We start from the raw sequence: 24,110 nt of genomic DNA, 5'->3' as shown, positions 1-24,110 counted from the left end.
AAAAGTCTCGTGATTAGCCATCGCGAGCGTGAAAGTGATCTACGGGCTACGGCATGGCGCAAAATTAAGAAACAAAATTAACGCGAGACACGAGAGAGCGATTTTGCACGAAGAAAAATATAGAGATACGTCAGATTAGAAAAAGTGTCAAGAAGGTGTTGCCGTTAATCACACAATCAGAGAGCGTGCGTCGGCACGTTACTCTTTCTCTCAGGTTAATTAATCTTCGTGCAAGTATTTCATAAAGTTCCGTGCGGGCCAAGAAAGCATGAGCTTGGCAAAGCGGCTATTACACTGATGCATCATGCCGAGCTGATCGATACAAAGTCTGCAAATGCAATCGAGCTTTCCGAGCGAGCTTTTATCGCTGCTATAACGATGACGATCGCGATTACATCTTTACGTTAATATTTGAAAACATGATTATTTGTTAAAAATATTTCATTAGCCCTTATATATAATTGATTTTATGAAATAGTTTTATTTATAACAAAATAGTATATGTATTTATCTGCAACGATATGCACGTTTCCATCGCGCCTATCGCCAAATTACTGTTCATCTAAATAATTTGTTAAATTATCGAAAGGACGAACTTACCGATTACGATAATTTATTGACCTTATCCTGCGATTTAAAAAAAGCTTGCGTTACATGGCGTACATCCATCGATCTTCCTAAATGGATGCGAATATGCACGTGCGAGTCGTTCGCGAAACTCACGTCGCGTCCGGAGCAAATTTGCCTGTGCTCGCGTTGCTTTTATTATACGATCCGAAAGGCTGTTCAGAATATTCCGACACGCAAAACGAAAAGGGCAAACTCGCGTAGCTTGCGCACGCGTCCGTGGCATGCGTAAAGGGAAAGAGAGAGAGAGAGAGAGAGAGAGAGAGAGAGAGAGAAAGAGAGAGAGAGAGAGAAAGAGAGAGAGAGAGAGAGAGAGAGAGAGAGAAAGAGATTAATACATGAACGGTAACGAGCAAATTATCGTGCGCGACGTGAACGCGGATCGATAAGCGGAAGTCGCCTGTGTCATCACTCGATTCCGCCGTCGAATTCACAAAGATGGATTCTCTCGCATCTGTAACGGGTCAATTCCGATCCGTATCCACCCGCTATCGATGGCGTCGACCTGGATCGTCATCCGCATAATTTATACGCTAGTTATGCAGCACATACGTATATAATGATCGATAGGCTCCGAAACATGGCCGGTCGTATTCTAGATATCGATCGTTCTGTCGGGCACAATCGAATTCATTTATTAATTCAATCCGCAGTCCTGCTGCCATTAAAATGGCCAAATAAAATGTATCAATGCTGCCGCGCTTATCATCCGTATATCGTGATTATATCATACAGAAGAAGCAAGATTAATTTTAAGCGGATCATTCATTATCGCGCCGTACAGAGATCGTGTAATGTTTCTGCTGAATCGAGAAGAATCTTCACGCTCATTAAAAGAAATATTTATTATTCAAGTTCATTATTGTTAATTGTGGCTTGCGCATTCTTAAATCGGACTCGATAGCTTGGGGCAAACAATAAAATATTTTGCATTATTTTTATGAATTTCTTAAAAAGATATAGAATAAGGTGGTACTTCGATCTAAGCTTTTTACCGAATAATATTATTACAGTATTAATGCCGAGTTAGTCTAGAAACCTAAACAGACATGCCAAGAATCGTTCGCGGAAACCATACATTTTTTTGCAGCATTCTGTAATTAATTATGAAGGCCAAATTTTTATATAATATTGTTAATGTATTTTATAAATCATTATACAATAATACAAAAGGTATAAATAATATCCCTTTTGAAGATATATCAATATATACTGTACTGTTTTTTAATCTTTTCTAAATTTTATTTTTTAAAAAGTTTGAAATTGTCACAAATTCATAAAAAGATGTATCATATGTTACGTTATAACAATAAAATGCAGTCCAGGTAAAGAAATATTTCATTTACATTTATAATATTTGACATATTGTCTTTATTGTGAAGAAATGACTGCGTTCACAGCAGAGAAAGCAGCTGTGCAACTGTTGGAAAATTCTTTACACACACATAAAGAACCAAAGCAAAAACCAATCGTATTGAAGAATTTTGGTTCTTTATGGATCTAAATATAAATCACTCATATTGTATGTGTAAAGAATTTTCCAACAATTGCACAGCTGCTTTCTCTACTGTGAAGCCATTTCTTCACAATAAAGATAATATGTTAATCTATTAAATATTATAAATGTAAATAAAATATTTCTTTAATTTGACTGCATTTTATTGTTATAATATATAATAATAATAAAATATAGAATAATATACATATAAGATATCTACGCATTTACTTTAATTGACAGATCTTTTTATGAATTTGTGACAATTCCAAACTTTTTTAAAAATAAAATTTAGAGAAGATTAAAATACAGTATACATAATACATGTTGATATATCTTCAAAAGCGATATTTATTATTATTTTCGTATTATTGTATAAAGATTTAGCCTTTGTAGTTAATTACAGAATACTGCAAAAAATGTAAGGCTTCCGCGAATGATTCTTGGCATGTCTGTTTAGGTTTCTAGACTAACTCGAGATTAATACTTTAATAATATTGTTCACGATATCGGCAAAAAGCTTGAATTGTATCGGCAGAATGAGTTTTCAACGAGGGAAGAAAACAATCAGAAAACGCGATTTAAAAAATACATTTGATTCCAATTTCGACGCCAGGTACTGACATAGTTTTCCGTTTTCACTTTTTTCTATATTTTTTATCATTCCGTCATATATCTGTCCGCGTCGACTGCATTTTTCTTCTTTTTATGCAGATATCGCTTACAGCATCTCACTTCACGGTACGAACGGCAACTAACAAGATTGCTAAGAACATTCTTATCATTGACAAAGAACGAATGAACGAAAGTACGTAGGTATCCTCGTTGGCTGATAAATCTATTTATACGTCAAATGCTTCCCTCACGTAATCCGGGTAATTATCGTACGCTTGAAGAGAGAACTTTCGCAGTTGGAAAACGTTTGAAAAGTGGATACGAATGTAACATGTCTTTTAACGAATCACAAATTGCCGTCGATAAACGGGAGAGCAAGTGGGCATGGCTAAGAATCATGACTCTTCAAAGTAGGGGGTAAATTATCCCCTAGGAAAGTTTCCGGTGCTGAGGAAAGTTCTTAATAGCGTTAAGTTGAAATTCTCGAAACTGCTTCTTAGCAATATATTGCAGCATTATACCGATATGTCCATGTAGGCAAGGGAGCCCCAGAAATATTTATTTCATAAAAATCATTTTCATATATTAGAGAAGATTTTTCATATAAGAATATCAGTCAAGATGAAAATCTGTCAATTCTGTTCGTAAAAAGAGTTAAAAATTTACTGAAACTAAAATTACCTGAGAAATAAAGCTTTTATATCATAATTTCTGATCAAATTCTAACGATTAATATTATATAATTCGTGTATTTTTATCGAAATTCTGTCATTCTTCTGAATTTGATATCTCTAAATTAATTGACTTCACGATGATAAGACAGAAGAATTAAAAAGTACAGAAAAACTACGGAATATTCAGGAATAATATGCAGCGATTATTCGTGCAAACGGAAGTTTGCATTCAACTATGTTGGTACATACGTTGGACGTGTATATACATAGAGGGAAAAAACAGAAATCGTCAACAGACATCTGGATGAAAAGAGCGGAAGAAGGGAAGAGGAACTCAGGGGCCAAAGGTCCACCGTGTCGATAATCACTGGAGTGCGTAGACTTGAGTGAAGAGACTGATCGTAACGTACAACGTCAATCTGCAGTGAGAAATTCACGTTTGCTGCCACCACATGTATAATAGTAACAAATAAAATTCGCCGACACGCCGTCGTGCGTATAAATTAGTACGGCACACGTAGAGAGGGAGAGGGAGAGGGAGAGGGGGAGGGAGAGGAAGAGAGAGTCCTCGCTCATTTCTGCACGGACGCCATTATGCGCGGCGCGGTACAAAGGGGAAATAATTAGCGCTGGCCGAGTGATAAGCCGGCAATCTAGGCGTTTGTCATTAGCCTATCAAAGCAGAATGTTTCTCTTTATCTTTTTTTTTCTCTTTCTCTCGCCACTGTTACCGCCACTACCGGCATTAGTCTCCCTTCCGGTCCCTCGCGCGACGCCCTGGCGGTCCCCCTCGTCACTATCTCGTTTCTCGTGGACCTTCGGCCTCGACACGCCTCTGGCGCCGTGGAAAATATGTGCGAACGCCGATCGGAGCAATTAGTATTTCTCCGGACTCTAATCTGGACTCACTCGAGCGCGGCGAATGCGCGTCTTTCGCGGTACATTCTGCTCGTAGAATATGTCGGCAAAAGAGGGATAAAAAGGAAAGATGATGGCAGGAGGACACGGTTCACGAGAGAAGAAAGGGGAGGAGGCCAGTATCGCGAGGCAAGCCTAGTGAGAAAGAGAAAGGGAGAAGAGGGGAAGAGAGAAAAGAGGGAATAGAAGATGGTCGGAGGAAAGTAAGTGGTAGGATCTGAAGAGTGGTCCGGTGTGTGTGTGTGTGTGTGTGTGTATCGTGCCGCGTGAATTGACCAGCCAGATAAAACCACACGACGCGACGCGACGCGACGAACGAATGGACGGTGAGACGAGCAGGGGGAGAAAGCAGCACTGGGACGGTAGGGGAGGAAAGTGAGAGAATATCTTGGCCGACACAGAAGCCGACGCTGCTAATGACTCTGTCCGCGGTAATCTCCGGGTGTTATCTGTCCTGGCTACCTGGGGGCCCACCTACTTCGAATCACGAACCTGTACACGCTCCTCTGCCGCCACGTCTCTCCTCCCCCCTCCCCCTCCTCCCTCCCCCCCCCCACTCCGTTTTGCTCTCATCCTTGCGCCATCAGATGTTCGGATCACGGAATCCGAACATCTCTTTAGGCGTGCCGCTTTTTTGAGACCTAACGTTCGATACATGTATCTGTATCTTTAAAATATATGGATCAATAAAAAAGTTTAAGCAACTTATAGGCCGCTTTCATTCTGGTTTCAAATTTTCATGTAAATAGTAGTGATATTTAATGCAAGTTATAAAGGCAGAAAGATCATTAGAAGGATAGAATAATTTAGTCTTCGACATTTGCATTGGTCAAACTGAGAAGATGAAAGAGCGCAACGAAACCTTACCATTGCTGTCCTCGATGTTTGGCCAACTGATCGTACAGAAGAGCAAACAAATCTCTTAGGCTTGAAAGGGACTACTTCAGCGAGAGACTAAAAATAAGGAGTCTACAATCAAAGTATTGACAATGATACTGCAAAATTTTTTCGTCGCAGTGAGGATGTGAAGGTGAAGAGTAGAATGTGCTTCGACATATCACAAAGATAAAACTAAGGAAAAATTTCTAAGAAGAGAGACAAAGAAGAAAAAAAAACGGGACTTTTTCACTTTGAGAATCAAGAAGTTGGTCGATGGTCCGAGGATTACTTAGCCATCGGTACATCAGATAACCACGTGCAGTTCAGTTTGCAGTGTTCGCGAACCTCGTGCACTTTCGTTCACTTACACGCGCACAAAGTGTACAGTACATACATTTAAGTTCGGACGAAGATCTGAATGTATACACGAGAATAACGAGAGAATGATATACTGGTAGAAAGACATCGGACGGGAAAAGATAAAGGAGTGGTTCGCGTATGTGAACGATGCGCGGGGGTAGATGGGAGGAAGACGAAAGGGAGGTTCTTGATGGCGAGTGTAGCGCCACCTCGGCAGAAAGCGGCGGAGGAGAGAAACTTTTCATCGAAGGCGAGGATGTGAGAGAGAGAAAGAGAGAGAGGGGGGGAGAGCACACCGCTCGCCACACGAGGGTGTGACGAAGTAAGGATGACGAGGCGACGGGGGTGAAACGCACGGGAGAGGAAAGGGAAAGGTGGTGGTAAGGTTGGTCGTCCTGGTATCGACCGCCTGAAAAAGGGGTGGATTTTTCTATCCCTGGGCGGAGGACCCGCCGTGTAGGAGGACGTGTTCCGAACGCGAATGCGACTGGCCCATCTCGGGACTTTTGTCACGCGGAATAAAAATAAGGGCGGTTTTTCTCAGCGCTATTTTGTCGTTAGATGTAATTCAACAATATATTTGTTTACTTTCACGCATTAATATTAGTCAAGGTTTAATGAATATATAGGTGTGTACTAGGAGTTTAGCAAATTAAAATTAGAGCAGCGCAAGATATTAAAAGATTTTACTTCGAATTTGGAATACGTAAAAAGTTCAGAGAGAAAAATCGGAAATAAAATTTGAAGTAAAACTTTAATGATGTAAAACTAGAGATAAATGAACAAGCAAGCTGGATTTTGCAAACACTTTGTGTAAGCTATTACAAAAAAAAAAAAAAAAAAAAAGCATTCCATTAATGTTCGTAAAAATAAATATAAAATATATACGTGGCATTATTGGAGATAATCCCGATTAATTTTTCAACTGATCGCAAACATACATATTGCAAAAGAATCTCGGAATCGGAGTGCATTCTCTGATCGAGCGGTTGAATCTAATCCCGTTTTCAGTTCGCGCCATCTTACCGCAGATGTTACCTCGAAGCTCATCACGATTAGGCGCAATTTCGAGGAAGTCAATTAGTTTGAATCAATCTGAGTTCTGGGAAGCGACGCGTGGGAGCGTGACGGAGTGTCTTTTAGTTCTAAGAACGAATTAGGCGATGAACTTGTAGTTTACAGACGGCTCGGCGACGCGACGCCGACGGTCGCGCTTGTTGGCGAAGTGAGGCCAGCGAAGTTAGGTCAATTCGTGGTGGCTCGACGTCGAAGACGACGGCGACGACGGCGATGACGACGACGACGACGACGATGACGACGAAGAGGAGGAGGAGGAGGAGAAGGAGGAACAGGAGGAGGAGGAAAAGGGGGGAATGTGGAAGAGAAATGGATCCTTGGGGGGTTTCTCTGCCACTTACTCGCCCGGAAGTTAATTGGCCCGAATCGAGGGTGGCTTTTCCATCATCCGGTTCGGGTATTATGGCCGACTTGCACGTAAGTCGACAAGCCAATAGCAGGCCGTCTGGATGGTCGAACGAACACGAGGAACTCCTTTCCTCTGTGCTCTTTTTTCCCTTCCACGCGAATTCGTACCAATTTCCGAGCCTACTTTGTAAAAGCTGAGCTGCTGCTCAGTGAAATATGACAGGTGTCACGATGCTTTGCGTTCGATTGACCTGTTAAATAGGTGACGGAAAACATTTCTTGTTAATAACGATGCTATCTTTATTCTCGTTTTTTTTTTATAGTCGCAGATGGATTAATAATACTCTTACGAGTTTTCTCTGTAAGAACAGATTAAATGTGTTTATTTTTTATTGTTACTTTGTATTATTATAGTTTTTTAAAAGACATTACGAAGAAGTATAGGGCATGTAACAGTCAACGTAATTAATTATAGTAATAAATGCAAGAACTGTAATATGATATATAAAATGTATTAAAAAAATTCTATAAATAACACATTGTAAAACACATTACATTACATGTTTCGGCTCTTGGATTGAATCATCCTCAAATAAAACAAAATTCACAACCTTAAAATTCATTTCCATCGTCATAGAAAAATCGTGATGAAAGTTATTATAAAGTCCAATTTATACAGCGATATTGATGAATGCCTCACGGAGACTATGAATTACTTGCAAGCGATTTACTGACCAATTGTTTGAAATTTCATGATATTCTAATTAAAGAAACATATTTGTTAATCAATAAATAAAAATAAAAAATAAAATTAAAAATCTGAATAAAATAAAAATCTGTTAAAATGTTATCTACTTTTAAAATTGTGAAAATCAAGCAAAAACATCATCTCAATAAAATAGTCACCAATGTGATCGCAGTTATCATTTCTTAAGAACAAATTCGTCAAATTCATCATAAAATCGTGTAAAATATAAGAGATAGTAATAATACGTAATCACAGTCACTATATTAAAACTTGCTAATCAGTATAGATCGAATCTTCTAGAAAGAATGTTACAAACTTGCCCATAATTTATATTATTGCGTTCATTATTGTGCTAAAAGATACACTGCAAAAAATATAAGCAAATTTAAATAGATATTTGAATCACGATTATAGAGAACCGGCATTGCAGCCAGTTAATATTTAATTCCGGTGTCAAGCCAAATTGCGCAGAAGCTTTATGGTCTGAGCAAATCCATTGAATGGGTCTACTGTGCACGCGAAGAAATAAAGATTATCGACTTAACGCCGTTCTTTGATCAGTGAATGAAAGCAAATAGGTACTGTCGCCAACCAGTGCCACCACGCCGTCATGATAATTTCTGATAAACTTCACGAGCCAAGTCCAGAGAGAGAAACTTTCGAGAGAGAAACAGAAATTCAATTGCTATTCCTCCATACTCTGTCTTTAACTTTTTATCGTGAAGAATCTCAAGAAGAATATGTACACACAATTAAACTAAAAGTATTAAATCCAAATTACGCAGATTAACGTAATACGTAGCGACAAAAAAAAGTTTTTTTAAAAGTTCACATAATAAACTCCAGCAAAATGTTCTTACGGATTTAAGTATATTATGAATTGCGAAAAGATCCAGAATAAAAATGCGTTTGATGTGTAGTCATATACACATATTTACACGGAAATAAGAGGTTATTTAAGCGAGAATCGTCAAGGTTTAGAGGGGGTATACACGAGAATCGTCTTTTCCCTTGATTTCCTTGGTGGTTGATACGGAAAAAAAGCGGAGGGAAATGTTAAACGGAAATCAGGCTGCTTACAAACGGGCCACGTACATAAAGAAGCGTCATTCCGTTTCTTTTTTTTTCCACTTTGTCCTCTCTCCCTCCTCTTTCTCTCCCTCTCTCTTTTTCTCTCACCCGCAGAGTGATAGAGAGAACGGGCTCTTTGACGAGAAACGAGTGCGGTACCTCTCTCGTGCTGAAATACACGGCTGTGAGGAAAAGATGAGAAAGAAGTGCCGCAAGAGGGTGTTTTCGCGGGTCGCGAGTGTGAAATTGCCAGCGATGCTCGATGCTTCGTGAAATATAAAAGTGGAAGTCTCGAATTTTTTCTTTAGCGAAGGGAAAAATTGTTCCTGAATACTCGAGAGGTAAGTACAAGACGATATCCTACAACGTGATGCGTCATCGTCGCGTCGATCCAATCGCCACGCTGTCGTTGATACTTTTTTGCAGTTGTTTGTATACATCGCGCTAATTGTGTGATGCCCGAGAAATTTTACGAGCGGCGTCTTAACCCTTTGAATACACGGGTGATTGAAACACTCTGCGGGATCCGACAATGTCGCAGAAGCTAACCTCTTATCGCCGCATTCGACAAACAAGATAAATTTCATTTTGGACTGCTCTTTTTCCTTCGTTATAACGATGACGTAACAGCGAATTCATTCCAAAATTAATTAATTTCTGTACCGGCGGCATCGATAAACGTTTCGCTTCTGGATCGCTTCCCATTGTTGGGGATTACGGGAAGTACATAACTCCGTTACATATTTTTATCTTCCTACAGATTATAGAAAAATCATCGGATAGAAGAATAGCGAGCTAAAAACGTATTGATGTATTAACAATGACGAGCACGGGAATATCACGACCTATGTACATCAGAGTTCTTCTAACTTCCCTGTTAGAATAATGGTTCAGAGCATTGGCAACGAGCGTGGTATCGCGTATTTATCGATTTCACCGCGCCGGACGTAGAATCTAGACGATCCGTTAAATATAGAACATTAAATATTGGCTAAAGACTAGACGAGGCTATACACGTGTGTTCACCGGGAACGGGCTTTTCCCGCTGAGCCAGCGAGGCTCCCTTTTGCTTTCGATTGTCCGCTGCTCTTCCTTTTTTTTTTTTTTTTTCGATGCCTCAGCCTGACGGATTACGCTGACCGACAATGGTGCTGATTGAAACCGATTATCGGACTCTCCTCCTCTCGTCTTCTCTTTTTTTTTCACTTCGACCCCGCCGCGGCGACAGCCATCGGATTCGTTTCCAGTCGAGGTGTTACGACCCTGTGATTTCATCGTCGTAGAATCAAACGTTAAAAAAAAGAAGAAGAAGAAAGGGAAAAAGAGAAATGCCAGAAAACGAGGAAGGAACAAAAAATAAGAGAAGGAGAGAAAGAGGAGGAAAGGGACGACTAAAAGCTCGGCAAAACTAACCTTCGGAATTCTGGCTAACAGCGACAGCCACCCCCTTCGTTTTCAGTAGCGACTTTATTGTACCCGAAGAATACGAGTTGCGACCGCATCGGCCACCCTATCTGGTAATCGTGCGTCCCTTCGTTTTTCAGAATACGAATGAGGACTCGTGTGGCACTCTTGCGCGAAGGGATACTGACCACCACCGTCGCTATTTTTTCCCATCGAGAACGATGCGGTTTAGAGACCGTGCTCGCGCAGAATACGGAATGTGCATCGATTATATTGAACCGCAGCTTGGAAATAATATTGCCAACTTATCTGAAATGGTACATTAGATAATTCTTACTCTTTTCGATGTAGCGATTCTGGAACTGCGTATTAAAATATTTCATTGTTATAATCTGCGATGTCCCAATCATCTGTGCGCACTTAGATAAGAAAATTGATATGTGTAAAGTAAAGTGCACTGTTGAAATTTCCTTCCTAATATACATGTGCAAAATTTAAAAAAAAAATCTCTTAATGTACATATTATACGTTAATAACAAATGTCGAACAGATTTATTAACTCGTATGCTTCTCACTGATAATTTATTTCTTCGACTAGCACGTCACTAGCAGATACGTGGGAAAAAGATTGAGCGCAATTGATTAACGCCATAAAAGCTGTGCCGATCATCTGACATCTCGCGTGAAACGAAATGATGTAATCCTCTCACCATTCATTCACGTCACGCTCGCTCTCCTGATTTTACCGAAGAAATGAAATTAAATTGATCATGTCACGTGAGAGAAACATATGTCGACAACACGCATGAGAAATATTTTACCCTTGGGACGCACAAATTCTTTTCGCGCTACCAGCACTATCGCTAATAAACCTAATCTGTTAGCATTAAACTGACCCTTCTAAACAAATTAGTCATGAATATATCCTAGTGTTACTTATTGCACACAGAAAGAAATATTTTTGCTCGCTGCAGCTTCTTTTCGCTTACATCGTTGTTAAACTTACACTTGAACAAGTATCATATTTTATTGTTCGCCACTATTATCTAATGACACAGAATCGTATCATTATCGGTAACGTTAACATCCTACAAATGGGCCATTATCGATTAAGAACAATCATCGTGAGAAAAGCGTTAACGGCCTGCCGAAAGGAAGGCGAGCCATGGAATGACTTTCGAGAAAGACCGCTTGAAAATCGTAAATATGGATAGCTCGTCGGTCATAAAGGAGATAAATGACCGGGAGGAACGCAATAATCGAGAATTAACGCGTACATTAAGCCTCTCGAAACCCGTCAACGCTTCGATCTTTTTTTTTTCTCCCCGGACTAATCGTCTCCCATTTTTTTTCTTTCCGTTCAACTTTTGGTTGAGCGGGGTCCTCTCGAATTATCGGTCCCCGCCGTGACCCGATCGCGGAGGCGTTCGGATAACCCCAGAGTTCAGAACACTTTATCACAATCTGTCTCAATAATTTGGAGCAGTGACAATGCGTGCATACGGCATGTAAAATGCGTGGGATTCATGGATAAACGACGTCTTCGACGACCAATCTTCTTTCGAGCCTCCATTAGTCGTTCAGTTGGCACGATTTAACTTTAACACCTAATAATTAATATTAGAACATCTTGACATTTCTTATTTTCACGAGATTCCCACGATTATAATGTATTCAGGACGTTGCATATTTAACTAACTCTACATTACTGTCTTGTAGTACGTCGCGTATTAAACATGTGAAAGAATTTATATAAAACTTGTCGCGTGAGAGTCTCCATGATAGTGCAAAAAAAAAAACAAAAAAAAAAAAGATTGCAGAACAATCCGCCATCCGAAGCAAATCCCTGTCCTCTCGGTACACCGTTAATATAACGCCGACTGAGCAAACCGATGACGCGGCGTACCCGGAAGCAAATTTGTACACGAAAATCGGTAGAAAAATAGTAGGCGATAGTGGCACGTCGATTTTTAACTGCCGCCCATTGCACACACCAAAAATACGGTGGTGTCCGCGCACAGCCGCCAGAAAGTGCAAACAGATATGTGTGTTTGCAGAAGCATCTGTCATAGAGAAACGTCTGCTGTGTAGAGCGACACAGAAGGTGTCCGCAGTTTCAAGAAAAGTGAAAAAGGAGAAGTGTACGACGAATGGACGGACAGTATAACACCACCACCACCACCATCACCGTCATCGTCACCACCACCATCAGGGGGAGGGAGATGGAGGAAAGGAAAGAAGAAATGTTCCGTGCAAACACGGCAGCGGCTGTCTCCCACAGAGGCAGTAAGTAAGTTGGTTAAGCAGAGATCCTAAAACATTCAAACGACAAACAGTAAGAAGCCCCCTTTCTTCCGTCCGTGTCTCCCATCCGTTCTGTGTTTCCCAGCGCTCGGTTCACCGTCTTCGAATGTCCATTAGTAGAGTTTGCGCGGCGGCGCCTCTGATGTCTCGAAGTCCCAATCGTGCGCGCGCGCGCGACATGTTCACCCGTAACACAAATTTTCATCCTGTGTTTCTCATTTCGGCCGCGGGTCGTTGCATCGCGGAAGAAACTTCTCGCAAATCTTGCTCCCGTGAGAGAACGAAGACGATGGAGATAACGAGGCTGGTTGACAAATCTCGCACGCGATACGCGAATATATACTTGATATTTACCTATTTATACTATCCTCGCTTTAGATTAGCGGAAAAAATACGCATGAGTTTTTGCTTGACTTATTGCTAATATTCTATACAATTTTATATATTTTAGTTATTGTTGAAATAAAGCGAATAGATAATAGCGGGCGAGCTTAGTGATATTTCCATGGAACGAGTCCGCGTTGCATTCATAACCTGCTCTACTTGTCGTTCAAGGGTTCACAGACGTACTTTCGACGAAAAGTAGCGCCTTTTTATAGGTTACCCTAATTTGCAACAGATGCACCACCAACGACGTCTCGTCGCGACGAGACATAATTCGCTGCCGACGAGGTGGTCCCTTTAGAGAACGATTTTAGAGGAGCGCTCGCGATAGCCGCGAAACATCTGTTCCGCTTGTCAGCTCGTTAGCTATCACAATAAAATGATGAAGAACACGGTGGATCCAAGTACGGTCGTTAAACTGATTTAGTTGCACCAACACTCATATGCAACTGTGTTCTAATTATCTCGGTTGCGATTTGGCGTCATGTAGTCTGGAACGAAGACAAAATAGAAGAACGAGGAGAAGTATTTATCTACACGAATGTTAATTGAACAATTGTCATTTCTGACATATTGAACCATAAATTATAATCCAAATAAAAACATTAATACTCTGCGTACTCTGCACGCAGATAAAATAACCTCATAAATAGTGAAAAATTGCGTTAAAAGCCAAGCCGCGCCGGCTGCACGAAGAATTCTTGGGAGTCAAAGAACACTTCTCTTCGTGAACGAGAACGGAAGACGAGAATCCGCGAATACTGATGATGTTCCATGCACTCGGCGGTCTGGTGGCGCCAAGCTGGTAAAAGGGTGAAAGAATTGACCGTGGTGCCTGAAAGACGGCTACGTCACGGGAAGAATAAGGCAAGACGAACGGCGGAAGACAAACGGGGGGGGGGGAGGGGGGAGAGGGCGCTCATTATGTTTCGGTAATTAGCCGAATCCGACGGGTGTTTTCAATTTGCTCAAAGGCGCCGCTTGTGCGCCGGCCCGATTTTGTTGCGTGGGCGCAAGCGCCGCTCCTGCCGAAAAAGTCGTCGGGGAAGAAAAAAAGAGGAGGGAAGAGGGAAGGGCGGGACGAGAGAACATGATTCGCGCGAAAGAAGAAAAACCAGGCGCGAGCGTGCGTGCAATCTACGTGCGCATCACACGAGTCGGTCGGAAGAGAAAGAAGAGAGAAGAAAAGGAAATGCACACGTTTTCTTCGTTGAGGGTTGACGCGCCGGGAGTGCCGGGACGTTTTTCTGCGTCCTGGGTTTCGCAAGGAGAGCCGTGCGAAATTTACAGAATATCGAGAATACGTGTCTCACTTTGAATTATCACGCGTTTTTTTTTTTCCAATCGAATTTTCTTCTCTCTGAACATATTGCATTCAAATTTTTATTTTATATTATTTTATATTATTAATAATTTATTTTATATATTTAAAGTAATGCTATTTTTATTTTATATTTTTCTTTTTTATTTTCTTTCGTTTCGAAATTTTCTTCTGAAAATTTTTGATGTATCACTTTTCTTGTATCAAACAAGCAAATTGTCTAGTTACAGTTAATCGCGCAAGCGCAATATTATCAACGCGAATGAAGCAAAAGTGAACGAGGACCAACGGCGATGGCGATTGGAGACGATGGTCGCTATGGTACGCGTGGCAAAATTACTCAAGTGCATTATTGCCGAAGCCCGGAGAGAGACAAAAAGCGTCCGGGCAATCTAGCGATTGTCGGCTATCGTCACCCGAAGGTGGCTCTGATAGGAATTATGATTGGCGGATTGATGTGGCCACGCTGAGGGCGACGAGAGAGAACAAAGAGAAACAGATAGAAAAGAAGGGAGGACTGAAATTGTGTGGAATGAGCGGACGTGGGCGAATGGCTCGGCGTTAAGCAGGAAGCCGTCCCGACGAAGCGGACCCATTAAGTGCGTCCTACGGACCCCTACCTCGGGCCCTCTCCTTTTCTCGTCGCTGGCCACTGGTCCTCCAGATTGCGTTTTATCATTTCAACTAATTCTTCAATATGGCCGACTTCATCGAGATGGGGACGATGATTCGCCGACGATTAGTTCGTACACAGAAAGGACGATTTGACTGAAGTATATACTAAAAAATTTAGACTAGATATAGACCTGAAAGTAATTTTGTTGCATCATCAAAATAATTTTGTATTTTGAATCTTAAACATCATAAGCAATGCTGCAGAAAATTTTGACATTCTAGCAATCTAACATATTTGAACATTCAATATAATTTTTTGATGGTCCAACAAAATTATTTTCAAATCCATATCTAGCTAAATTTTTAGATTCTTTAGCAAAATTGTACGTACTTTCTACACAGGAATTCCCATTTAATCGAAAAGAGAGTCTAGAATTATTAGAGTATCGCATCTATTTATTTCGTTTATGTTATTATTAAAAAAGTTATTAATCTAATTTAGTTATCAAGTAGATTATATAAAAATAGAAAAAAATAAATATTTTAACTTCTAATACTTATTGATAAAAGTGTTGTAATATTTATTCAAATTGAATTTAATTTAAAGATTAAATTAAAAATAGCACACACACACACATAGCTCAAAAGACTAACATTAAAGAACCTCTATGAAATGCGATAATGCCGAAAGACGGCATTATCGCATTATAATTTCGAAAAGCTGCAAAAGAGAGAAAACAGTCAGAAATGGTTTTACACAAGAAACTTTCTTGAAGAACGAAACTTCAGTAAAGAAGACAGACACGTGTGTAAGCGCTCACATGCATCAAAGGCCACACTTTTGCAATGCTCACTACAAAACGCGACCCCGTACATACACTGCCACGTGAACGTGTACGTGTGTGCAAGTAAAATTCTATGTATACGTGCCACAAAGTAATTAAATGGTCGCTGCTCTAGTCGCAGCCACTTCACGCGTCCCAAAGAACATCGCAATTTCGTAAAGAAAACGCAAGACATAATGACGAGATTTACTCTGCCCGCGTGGTTGCCGGCGATTCTTAATGAGACACGCGCGAAGGAATGACAGATTTTGCTGTAATTAGCGTTAAATGCGATCGAGCACGATAAGCGTGATTTCTCCGTAGAGTACGCGGAGATTCCTACGGTGCGTGGAAAATAAATGCCTCGAAGATATATATATATATATAGCTTATGTAGCATAATGATTTTATTCTTATTCGTCTTTTACTCTATCAGCTGACTTTCCATCGATCCACTATTTAAGTTGTTTCGCTCTTATGATGTGAAAACTCTAGGTAGCAATATACAAATTAAAAAAATGTAAAATGACATGAAAACATTGACAAGCCTTACTTTTAAAATTATATACAAAAAGTTGCTAAATTAAAGGCCTTATCTTAAAATAATCACTGCATGATTGAGATTTCGCTTAAGAGATTTTGTTTAAGAGATTACGTCAATATGACGAGAATGACGCGCAGAAGACACTCGGTTTGTGGAAACAGGAAATTAATCGTCAAAAAGGGACAAGGTGGTGCGCAGGCAGGTTGAAGATGGTCCGATCGCCACAGGTCGAGATAGTTCTTAGGTGGCTACTCAAAAAGACAGATACGTCTCCCTGTTTCTCCCGAGGTTCCAAGCACCTCCGGTTCCTCCTCCTCCCCCTCCTCCTCCTCCTCCTCTTCCTCTTCCTCCTCCTTCATCTTCTATGGAAGATGATGGCGTGCTATATAGCCTCCAGCCACAGTTCGTGCATCCTCTATTTCCCTCTCTTTCTCTTTTTCTCTGGACTGCCCGGGTATGAACGAATCAGCGATGCTCGAGCAAGACGGAGAGACGGAAAAGCGAAGAATGAAAGAGAGAAAGAGCAGAAGGCTTGGGCAGAGAACGCACCGGATGATGGATTCGGAGGGACGAGAGAGATAGAAAGAGAAAGAAACGATAGATGGTTACCTTGGTAGGCAGATATAATGTAGCCAGCTGTAGGCAGAGTCGGTAATCACATGTTTGTTTAACCTCCAAAACCCCTCATCTACGGGGTCTCCCCCTCGACCACCCTAACGGCTCGACGGGGCCTGGGCCACCCCGAGCCACTACCAAACAAAGATGTCGTGTCTTCTTTCTCTCTTTTGCTCCGTGACGGCGGATCCGTTCTCTCTTTTTCTTTCCTACCGAGGTGGACCGACCTCAACCGACCTGTGAGACCGAAAGACGAGGGGCGCCAGTGACGAACGACCTCGGTCCACGGTGCGTATATTTAATGGGATATGGACTTGGCGCGTGGGGATTACGCGCGCGTTTTTTCACGCATCGCGGGCAACGCGACGCCGCGTCGCGCGACTCGTCCTGTCGGAAATATCCCTCCAACTTTTTCACGAGGACCCTCCGCTGCGAGAATATTCAATAAGGATCTCTCAAAATCCTGGGAATCTCCGTAATTATCTCTCGCAAAGCATCGTGTCATTCTTGTTTCAGAATCTCATTTCGCTGCAGCATCCAATTGAAATGTAACGAGGAAGAGAACGGATCCCGCAAGACAAGATCGATACTCGATAATACGTATGCGTAACCGCCGTGGGTGCACGATAAAACGCTTTTCCTTTGGAATAGCAGGTTGAGAGCTTGATCCGTGGCGAGCAATAATGTAGTCATAAGTATTCGTCCACGACGAATTTGCAAGTGCATACAAGATGAACCGCGTGTTATTGCTGATCCAACGGCGCGTATATCGTATATAGAGCACCGAGTCGGGGCGGGGAGGGCAATGCGGGGTAAAAAGGCGGAGGTTCTAGGGAGGCTTCGTTCGTGCAGAACCATCGCGTCCGTTATTATAGCCGGCTATAATATGGCACTCGCACCTACAAGAAGCCTTCAGGTGCGACCAACGTAGGAAGTCGCCCGGAGGCTAGGGAATCTTCCACTTTGAATAAGTATGACGGACGAAGTGTTTCAACCTGTAACCTTCGCGAACACGATAATGTACGCCTTACCCTTACCTCCCTCATCTAGTTCGTACCGGCATTTTGTATGCAAACGGCGGATCCTGGCTGTTAAAATTGGCACGATATCGCGTGACGTAGCGAAGAATTTGGCCGGTTATTCGGACAATCTGCAGACAATATCAGGCAAATATTATGATAGGCTTAAGTTTAAATAATATATAGGAACAATGTATCGGAATAAACATGGTTAAGATTATAGTTTTGCTATTATTTCCAAAAGGAGACAAGATGTTAATTTGTGAGGCGCTCTAAATTCACAGACTTATTTCTCACTTATTTTTCACCAAAAATTCTATACTGTAAAGATTGATGGTTGCGAATTTCACTTGCGGCTAGCAAAAATCTGGCGTTGCCCTATCGCGTAGCGAATATCTCTTCCTCCCCAAAAAATACCGTTGTATATTGGGTATATATGATTTCCATCACAGCGAATGCATAAGAAGACAACTAATTGAGGCGGGGGAGGGGGAATGAGAACGAAGGGTCCTAGCGACGAAGCTGATTAAATCTCCCAGCACTTTGTAAAAAAGCCCATGTAAATTTCCATCGACACGGTGCGGAGGTGTGCAAGCCAGGGCCCACCGCGAACCAGCGTTTCAAGTGACCGAGGGACTTACACGACAACTACGACCAGGGGTTATAGGCGCGCGATCGTGAGCGGCCTCGAAGGAAGGCGGAGCACCCTGGCGCCATATCGCGGGGGGTCCGTGGTTACTAATACGTAGGAAGACCGACGAGTGTGTTCATGAGGGAAGCCACGACACTAACCGGCTTATATTCGTGACCAAAGTGCTCACGCGCGCGCGCGCGCGACTACTTTCTCTCTCTTCTTTTCTGGCGAGTCCAGGAGGCGAACGATGAAACCGCGGTGCGTACCAATACTTGAGCCAACTTAGGACGACTCGCACACCGACACGCCAGGATGATTATTAACCGCTGGACTCCTATCGCTGGAGGTGTGCTGATGGAGGCTATGAGATTTGTGATTTAGATGAGCTCACCGGCTCGGCTCTGGGCGACCAGCCTCCGATTCTAGTCTTTTCTCTTTTTCTCTCTTCTCTCTCTCTCTCGCTTTCTTTTTTCTCATATCTTTCGAGCTACGTCTCGGTCACGAGGCTTTGTTTTAACTGTTCCAAGTTTCAGGCGGCCCTTAACTAGCCATGGTCAGGTATGTAACAACCTACGAAGACGAAGAAACAACGCGTAGATGCGCGCAAAAGACGATAGAACGGATATCGTATTTGAGATTTCAGAACTTTGAGAGAAAAACTTCAATCTATGTTTGCCGTTATTTCGTGAAAATTTCAACGTTGGTCATTTTGTGTTGAAATTCCAACTGGACATTCCAATTAGAGCAAGCATTCGATTTTTGATTAACGACATAGAATAGAATATAATTTGACAAAATGCATTATAATATCATATAATATTGTTTTGATATCTTTGTTTTGATATCTCTTTCACTGAAAGTAGCATTAAAAAGGCTTTGACGATTTCAAAAAATCGATTTTTTTTTGCTGATTTTTATTCCCACATGTGTGTAGAATATCCTTTTGTAAAAGGATTTTTTTAAATTCGCAATAACAGAGTTCAAATATGCGGACTCTCCAAACATTAAAGTAAAACTTTAAACGCGTTTTTCTCAAAATCATTTTTCGATTTGATGGAAGTGATAACTAAAAAACTAATTAAGATAGCATCTACTTTCTTTTTTCCTTTTGATCCCAACACTTTTGCATATAGTATGAACTAGAATTAAGTTTTTACAACAAAAATTCAATTTTTTATAAACGAAAAAATAACCGATTTTTAAAATAAAAATCAAATCTTTTTTTTAATGCTGCCATTTTTATAAATTTCATGCAATTGACTTCGTTCTAGTCTATAGCGACACTCATAATTCATAAAAATCAAAGAAATTTTGGTTTCAGATCATTTGGACAGGCTGAATCACTTTCATCATGGAGGCATGTTTTTCCGAAGATTTCTACTTCGATCGCCATTTTAAGATATCAAACTGCATCTTTTTATAACTAACAAAAATTTTTTTGCTCTTTAAGTATTAAATAATTTCATGTAAAAATCCGCATTGCTCTATATACAGATTTTCTTTCATCAAAAAATTCATAAAAATAGGCTAATTTTATGGCCGTGAAAGATGAAAATCTCCTTAATAGGAATGAAAACAGACATCTACTGTAGACACAGATATCTACTGCATTTGTTATTAAAACAGATTTGCCACGATGATATGTTACTCTACTTCAGTAGAGTTCATAACGTTACATTTGTTTAAGATTACTTTAAGTAAATGTGTACAGACATAAGTTTAGCGAACATTAATGTAAGTAATATAAATTGTACTTTTATATATTTATCGAAGAGAGAAGGTAAAAAAGTAAAACGAATCGTTTACGGCGGAAACTTCAATAACTATAGAAATATATGAAATGGAAGAAGCAGAAGTGCGAATACGTTATGCAATATTAGGAGAAACTTTTATGACAATAATGAAGTGCTGAAAATTGTGTAGGCGTTACAATGAGATTATCATTTCATTGAAAAAACTTTATAATAAATACACTTGTAGTATCGTCAAAAGACATTTACATACAATGCAATATCACAATGTGTATAAGGCGTTTATGCATCACGTATTGTCACTTAAAATGACGAGATATCCTTAAAAGTAACGAAAATATAAGATAAAAAAATATAATCACAAAGTTTATCAAATCATTCAGTAACGTATATTAAAAAAAGAAATAAATTCTAGAGAATGTTAGTTACGTCTTATTACATATTAAAGACTTTACATCAAAAGATTTTCATCGATTGGTAAATTGAAAAGTATCTTTGTATAAAATATTAAAAATGACCATTTTTAATATTAATCATTTTTGATATTTAATAAAATATAACTAACACTCTCAGAGTTTGTTTTCTTTTTTTGTAAATATATGTTACTATTATAATTTAATAAAAACAAAACTTTATGGCTTTTTTGTCACTTTGTAAAATCGCGCTTTTTAATGAACCATACGAATCGTAATCTTTCTTTCCACGTAGGAAATCGATACTCGACCTCGAGAGACGTTAGTCTACATATATATTTTTATTTCTCTCTTTTTATCCCGTACAATTAGGTGTATTTACGTTCTAGCCCACGATGGTCTATAAAATCAATTTTGCACTTATTTTTGTCACTGTATTGTTCGCCGATACTCTATACAAACTTTCTTTAGAATCCCCGATATACGTTATAATTCATATCGCGACTATATCGAGGATACGATGTGGTTGCAAAGAGACTGCAAAATGCGATCGGTCTTTGGCCAGCGGTCGCGTTCGCAATATCAGACGAGAGCGGCACCTTTACTTGCGACGGAGAATTCGTAGACTCAATTCCAGGATTCTCCGGATTGGGTTATTCGCGCAGCGCGCCGTCTTTCCTGGAAGGCGGAAACGGGATCTTGGATGCCTGAGAGACAGACGCGACGCACACAGCAGCAACTGCGACGGGAACGCACGTCGATTTAATCGGTAGCCAAGAAAGGGCTCACATAAATAAGATCTATCTCGGGTGGAACATGAGAATCCTTTACCGCGTAGAGATAGAGGCCAGGACACCCTGTAGATAAGACGCAGCCTTTCATCGCGCCGCCAAGCCCGACGATAAAATGTCGTTTCCATGACCTGACGTTTCTTAAATCCTGGTAACGTCTACCAGCTACCGCACATCAGCTCTTCTCGCCTCGGATAAATAGTAAGCTCGTTGTCGCAATAACAGTGTGTCGGAAACTACCTCTAAATTTCCCCTTTCTTCATTTGCCCTTTTTTTTCCTCCGGCGGTGGTCCGTGTATATTACAGCGATCATCGTTGATAGCTGAAAGTCGGTAGAGGAACATTTTACGCACAAGATTACGGTGGCGACATGCCGCAAGGAACGATTATCGCAATTCACCGCGTACCGCGATCCGGCTTTCTTACTCGAGAGATCGTCTATGGAATCATCACGATATCGGAAAGTGCAATACGCGTCTGAATATATTTATATGAAATGCATACAATGTTGCAAAGTGATACTTATTGATGGTATAGATCGTAGAAATTAAGATAATATTGTAAAATCATGGTGGTAAAAATTCTGATCGGCGATATTACGCGCAGAAACGCATATACGGCGTTTCATGCGAAGACAATGGTTCATGGTGGCAAACGCTCGCGATTTTTGTTCATTTTCACAGTGTGCTCGAATTGATCTCTACTATTCTTCTTATAAAAGTAATTTACGTTACACACTCTGTCGCGGATTAAAATTCCGACAATCCACGATCCACGTTACGTTGGAATTTGCTATTATGCCCTCAGCGACGTCAATTTCTTCCCCCTCCTTTCTCCCAATAACTATGTGATTATTTCCAACGCTGACATAAATGAGAATCTAAATTAACCGATATCGAGATTAATTAAAACGCATCAATTTCTCACTGCAAGAGAGCCAATCGCGCGATTGCGCGAGGCGTGTTATATCGGGTACATGTTGCCACGCGGGCAACACACACGATCCATACCCTCCCCCCTTCCCCTTCCCCTACTCCACATTCGGTCCGTTCCTTCTTAATTAAAATCCTTTAAAGCAACAAGGCGCAAATTGGCGGCAACGCAAAACATTGCCGTGGTCGGGAAACGCACGGCAGCGAGATCGGAAAAAGGAAGAAGATACCGGAGGATACCTCGTGAGGAGGGAACGGGACGATGGTAGTAACCCTCTCCAGTGCAGCGCGGCGGCGAGAGAATTACTTTTTCCCACGGGGTGCACCACCCACGGCGGGGTGCTCGCCCAGGTAGGTACAAGCCTGAAGCGTGCACACTTTCACAGTACCCATCGTATCTAACGAGTCGTTATGGAAATACGTCGAAGCATAATGAACCAGAGGGGGTATAATAGGGATGAGATGCTTACCTACGTCTCTCGTCCGTTCGCGATACGCCTCACATTCCGCACCTGGAAACGAGTCGCCGTGTATCCGATCTCATCCGATCCGATCCGATCCGATCTCATCCGATCCGATCCGATCCGATCCGATCCGATCCGATCCGATTCGAGCGACTTGAAAAACGCTGTACTCTTCGCTGTACTCCCTACCTTTTTCTCCCTTTTCCACTACGCAGAAATTCACGCGCGCGGATTTAAGCTCTTTCCTAAGTACCGGTATTTAGCCTGCCGAACGCGAGTGGCACGTTAAATACCAGGCTGTTAATGCGGCGGCCGAGCATCGGTACTCTCTCTCTCTCTCTCTCTCTCTCTCTTTCTCTCTCTCGGCACGATTCCACGATCACACATAAGCGGAATACCCGCGTTGTGACTCACCACAGCGGCAACCGCGTGCGCGTATCGTGGGATATTCTCGGTATACGCGCGTTATTCCAATGAATTTTTTTTTTTCTCTTTAGTATCTTTCGGTGTCGATGCACCTCGATGATCGGCGGCCGGCGCGGTACGGCCGTTTAATGCAGCGCGACTGATGATGCCTTACGCGCGCCTGGTATTCACTTTACAACGACGATCCGCTCTCGCCTTTGCTCCTTCCATAAGCGGTAGCCAAAGCGACGGGATACGAACCGTCCGGTATGTTGAAGAACACGGAATGGTACTCCGATGATCGCCAGGAAAGACGGCTGAAATCTCTCGATAATATGAAACAGTATTTCTCAATTTAACGCGAGCATTCGGTCGGATCCATTCCTACAGAAAGATATTTAATCGTATATTTAACGTGTATGTGCAGTATCAGTAATAATAATGGTATAAAGTAGTAGTAATATAATACGAAGCGGGTTGAAAACTTTCATAGGGGATAACGAAACACTGTGGACGCGATGCAAACGCTCCGATGCGGTGTGATCTTTTTCACGCGAAATCAGGCATAGGAAAAGAACGGAAAGAAGGCCGATTTGTTTCGGGATAAAGCGGTCAAATCGCGGAGGGATCAGAGATACGGCAGTTATACCCTCTTGATATATTGTATCGTGGATCTATGATCTCCCTGGAGGTTCCTGCGGTGGACCCGGTAATCCCGAAACCCCCCTCTATAAAAGCCCCGTAAGAGATAGTTCCCTGTAATACGATAGAACTCGGTAGATCTTTATCGCGCTTTCCGATCGGTACACGAGCCATATGTCGCCCTCCTCTCTTTCCCTACTTTGATATTATTTATTCGCGTGCCTCCTCGCATTCGA

General features: G+C 41.3%; 1 protein-coding gene across 7 annotated transcripts in view; it reads right to left on the bottom strand.

Annotated features, from left to right (window-relative positions):
* bi (T-box transcription factor bifid) overlaps positions 1-24,110 on the bottom strand; it is a 103,428-nt gene that overhangs the window by 20,167 nt on the left and 59,151 nt on the right. The window lies entirely within an intron of this gene.

Source organism: Acromyrmex echinatior, chromosome 4 (assembly GCF_024713525.1).
Source record: "Acromyrmex echinatior isolate Ae372 chromosome 4, ASM2471352v2, whole genome shotgun sequence".
Taxonomy (NCBI): Eukaryota; Metazoa; Arthropoda; class Insecta; order Hymenoptera; family Formicidae; genus Acromyrmex; species Acromyrmex echinatior.
Note: the sequence above shows the minus strand (reverse complement) of the source record. Positions and strands in the feature narration are given on the sequence as shown.